Genomic DNA, 5,073 nt, shown 5'->3' on the forward strand with positions numbered 1-5,073 from the left:
CTAAATGACAAACAAAATCAATATACTAATTTTAGAATAATGAACATACAAAATAATAGATAAAAAAGTGTATAAATGCCTATATTTCCACTTTTACTCAAATTATTGTTCACATTTATCATTCATAAATGGGAAGGTTTATTTCTTTGTATTTTGCAGTTTTGGTTTTACATAATGATGATATTTTGCACCATTTCTGTCATGGTTTGGGTTTGTTTTGTCTTGGTTTTTGCTTTAGTTCTTGTTCTGTCTTGTTTGGTTCTGTTTCCTGTTTTATTTTGAAAAGTTTCCTGTCTTGTCATGTCTTGAGTTTTACTTTCTTGGTCCCCATCTGCCCTGATCATGTTCACCTGTGTCTTGTCTGCCCTGTCTGTATATAAGTCTTGTCTTTGCCTTCCTCTTGTGCGGGTCCATTAACGTCTTCATGTCATAGCGTCTTAACGTCTTCATGTGTCTTCGTCCCTTCTGCCTTGTCCATGTTTCTTGCCACGCCACAGTAAGTTTTGTTTTTGTTTTGTCATCCTGCTCGGCAGCGCCTTTTGTTTACCATTGAACACCTTACCCTGAAACCATTTGCCTCCCGCCTCAGCGTCTGGGTCCTACCTGCTCTCCTGCCCCCCACACCCTGACAATTTCTTCTCAGCCGACAGTTTATTCTGCTCTCAAAAAGTATCAAAAATATTGGAGGTGGTGCAGCATCCACATCCCAAGATGTTCCTGATATCACTGAAGATTTTATCTTCAGTCTGCTCTATGCTGCCATGAAGCAGCATAGAGCAGACAGGTTTACTGGTTGTTTATCATTACGGTACGGTTCAAATGTAGGACATGGTTCATTTTAAATGAACCACTAAACTATTAGTAGTATTCTGCTTTAGTTATTTTATTAGCTTTATCATTAATTATTGTGTAAAATTAATTCTTGTTTTTTTCAGCTGCAGAAGAAACTCCTGTCACCACATCATCTATAGAAAGGGAAAACATTGATGCTGCTGCTGGTAAGTTCAAATCTAGCCAATATGGAATTGATATCAAACTTATTGTTTCATTATTACTTGAAAAATAGTCATACATTTGTGCACACAACAGTGAAGGCACTTCTTTCCAACATGTCCAACAGCGTCACAGCAACTGTTATGTAAATTTGATTGGACTGTTTGACTTTTCACTGTTTGCTTTGGTTAAAGTTATGTATCTGATGTTCCAGAGGCTCCAAGAGAGCCGTGTCTGGAAGAGGAGCCTACTGGATCCAAAATTCCACCCACCTCGAATCCAATTGGTCCAGCTAAATGGCCAACCACACTCTCTGATCCAGTAAGAATAGATTTGGTGCAAAGAGGTCCTTTTCAGACTGACAAAGACTTTGACTTTCCAAAATCATATATATATATATATATATATATATATATATATATATATATATATATATATATATATATATATATATATATATATATATATATATATATATATATATATATATATATATATATATATATATATATATATATATATATATATATATATATGATAGATAGATAGATAGATAGAGAGAGAGAGAAAGAGAGATAGAGAGAGAGATAGAGAGATAGAGAGATAGAGAGAGAGATAGATAGAGAGAGAGATAGAGAGAGATAGAGAGAGAGATAGAGAGAGATAGAGAGAGAGAGATAGAGAGAGATAGAGAGAGATAGAGAGAGAGATAGAGAGAGATAGAGAGAGAGATAGAGAGAGATAGAGAGAGATAGAGAGAGATAGAGAGAGATAGAGAGAGATAGAGAGAGAGATAGAGAGAGATAGAGAGAGATAGAGAGAGAGAGATAGAGAGAGAGATAGAGAGAGATAGAGAGAGATAGAGAGATATAGAGATAGAGAGATATAGAGATAGAGATAGATATATAGATAAAGTCCCGCTCGCCACCATTCTGCGGGAGAGAGATGTCTCAATCCCAGTTACATGGGCTCCGGGGAAGGAGTGGAATCCTGTTGTGGAGCACAGGGGCTTGAACGGAGCGCTGGAACTCCCACAGGAAGCGGCGGGCAGGGAATAAGGTTGCTTTGTTGTTCTCGACCCTGCTCTTGTATCCTCCGATCGATGCGCACTGCCAGGTCGATCAGCTCCTCCAGATTCTCTGAAACCTCCCTCACCGCCAGCTCAACCCTAACCCTCTTTGAGTACCCTGGAGAGGCCCCGAAGAAAGACGTCCACCAGCTCCTCGTCCGACCAGTGGGTGCTGGCAGCCAGAATCCGGAAATCCAAGGCATAATCCGAGATGCTGCGAACTTGCTGGAGATGGAGGAGCTCCGAAGCGGCAGCTCAGTGAGGTGTGGTTGGGTCGAACACCATGAGGAGTCGGGTGAAGAAGTTCCTCTCTTCTCTATTCTTGATCATTATTCATCATTTAGTTCTCCATGCCTCTGTTTGGCGCAGTGCGATTCATGTACTCTCCCTCTTTCCCTCTCCCCTCCTGGGGAGTGGGAGTGCTTCCAGATTCCAGTTGTTTCATCCGTGGTCCTGTTCCTGACCGTGTACCTCGTCTCTGGCTCGACTCTACTACTGCTTCTACACCTGGCTGTGGATCCTGCCTCTAGCTCGTCTCTGCTCTGTACCTGGCCGTGTAACTCGTCTCTGCTCCTGCTCTGACACCTGGCTGTGGATCCTGTCTCCGGCTCGACTTGCACCACTGACTGTCCCCCCAACCACAGCTGGATGAAGGTCGTCTGCTGGACTTTAAATATGTTGTTGTAGAGTTTGATAAGTTAATTCTTCTCTAAGAGTTCTGGTAAATCGCCTGTCCATCCTGGGGGAGGATCCCTCCTTCACGTGGACACCCCTGAGGTTTCTTCGTTTTTTCCGCAATCCATTTTTTTTGGGAGTTTTTCCTTACCGCGAAGGGGGGTCTAAGGGCAGGGATGCCAGTATAGCTTAGTCAGTTATTAGTTTAATTTAGTATTTTCCTATTGAACTCTATGTATTCATGATCCTTTTGAGTTCATGTTTCACTTTTTCAATTACTGATACGAAGCCCATTGAGACGACTGTTGTTGTGAATTTGAGCTATACAGATTAAATTGAGTTGAATTGAGTTGAATTGAATTGAAAGAACGCCCGAAAAGGGTGGCACCGTTCAGCGTAGCAGTCCCACTCTGCCAACCCCCATCGCTTGGCTCGGCTCATCAAAAAGCCCAGAGCAAAGGCCACTTTGCTCTGTTCAGAGCAGAGACAGAGAAGCATGCTCCAATCTAGAGAAGCTGCTGCATACCAGAACTGCAGCCGTGCATCTCCTGAGTCAGGCCCGACAGTTCACCTCCTTGAGCAGAACCTCCTTCGGTGGATGATCCAGGTAAGTCTCTGGAGTGGGAACTTCCCGCTGGGTTTAACATGGTCGCAGTGTAATGTTACGGCTCGTTACTAGAAGGTAACCAGGAGCAGGATGGACTTGAATCCAAGGGATTGGAATGCCAAAAGGTTTAATAACCAAGATCCACCACATATGTGGGACAAAAACATGACACTAACGACAGGACAAAGCTGGAAACTGCGACAACAAAAATCCAAACGACAACTCCATAAATACCTGAAATAATAATTAACAAGCACAAACAGCTGTTAAGGTTGGAGACAGTAAATAAGGGGGAGGTGCAATGCTGCCACACTGCACTAATTGTGACATGTAGTTTGTAAAGAGCCGCGAAGGAGGGTAAGGGCTGGGATGCCCTGTTTAGTTTATTCTGTTTAGTTAAAGTTTAATATATTTTCCTATTGAATTCCATGCATTCATGATCCTTTTGATTGTATTTTTACTTTACAATTACGGGTACAAAGCCCATTGAGGCGACTGTTGTTGGGAATTTGAGCTATACAAATAAAACTGAATTGAATTGAATTGAATAAGGGCATGACAAATACACAAATTTTATGCTTTTGATGTACATTTGGACTTTTCTCTAACACGACTGCAATAAAGTACCCTTTTCTGACCTTTAAAAAAATCTTTAATTGCTCTGTTTAACTCTTATGCTATCTTAGATGACCCCACCCTTGCATTGACGTGTTATTCCTACCATGACAAAGGTGGATAAAGGTGGAAAGATTTCATGTAATACATGGACACCAGTGAAGATCACAAATCATTGAAAAAAAAAGGTTCAGCGCACTGTCTAGTGGGTCTAGATGACCCAACTCCCAATGTTAAAGTGCCTAGGATCGCACAAGGGATAATAAAGAAAGTGCAGCTGCTTGTATCAGTTTTACCTGTAATGCCGGGTTCTCACTGATCGTGATTTGCACATCAAATTCATTTCAGTCAGACAACTCATGCAGTAAAGAAAATTCATTTCCATATTTCTTTTAGTGTGGCATGAGGCTCTGTTCAGATAAATTAAACAAAGATCTCTGTAGAAAACTTTGGGTATTAAACTTCCCCCCCAAAACCAAAAGGAGATCAGCATGAATTTGAAGAGAATGTGAATGTTAAGATCAGTATTATGTGCGTTTAAGTCAGATGAAGTGTGTTTCGGAACCATTCCATATTTGACAGACTTACCCAGTCGGACTGCTATGTGGGACCCAGCACGATTGACCGTAGGGCCACTCCCGTTCGAGTACAGCGCCACGAAGGGAACAAACACACTATCTAGTGAAACTGCTATGTGTGACAGGTGAATAGGTGAGTTGATTAGACTGAACCGCCTGCAGGGAGGAGTAACCAGGTAAACGCACTGCTCTAGTTGCCTGCCTGAAATAATCCCAAGGTCATTCATGTCTGCCACCTGGGTTTTGACACGCAACAAATATGTTGCAAGATGATTATCCAAAAGTGTGTTCATAACTCTGACGCACCCAAAGTGTTTTTTTTGGGGGGGGGGGGGCATCAACTATAAAGGTGTAAGTAGGGCATTGACGCTCTGTGCAATGAAACATTCCAATCGTCCGTCGCACAGAGATGTAGGGTGCCCCTGGAGTAAGGCCGGTACCCCACCCACGACATGGAAACACGCCATGCTTTGGGTTAAAGTTGGGGCCCTTGTACCTCTCGACACACGGACACCTGCGGTGCTCCAGGGGCACCC

At 42.4% G+C, this 5,073-nt stretch overlaps 1 long non-coding RNA gene across 1 annotated transcript; it reads left to right on the forward strand.

Annotated features, from left to right (window-relative positions):
• The first annotated feature begins 221 nt into the window (after positions 1 to 221).
• On the forward strand, positions 222 to 1,344 carry LOC144995651 (uncharacterized). The gene is made up of 3 exons (XR_013659169.1): positions 222 to 496; positions 936 to 998; positions 1,208 to 1,344. It is a non-coding gene; the product is annotated as an uncharacterized LOC144995651 (long non-coding RNA).
• Positions 1,345 to 5,073: the final 3,729 nt, after the last annotated feature.

The sequence above is a fragment of the Oryzias latipes genome, chromosome 11 (assembly GCF_053564925.1).
Source record: "Oryzias latipes strain Hd-rR chromosome 11, Olatipes_Hd-rR_3.1".
NCBI classification, from domain to species: Eukaryota; Metazoa; Chordata; class Actinopteri; order Beloniformes; family Adrianichthyidae; genus Oryzias; species Oryzias latipes.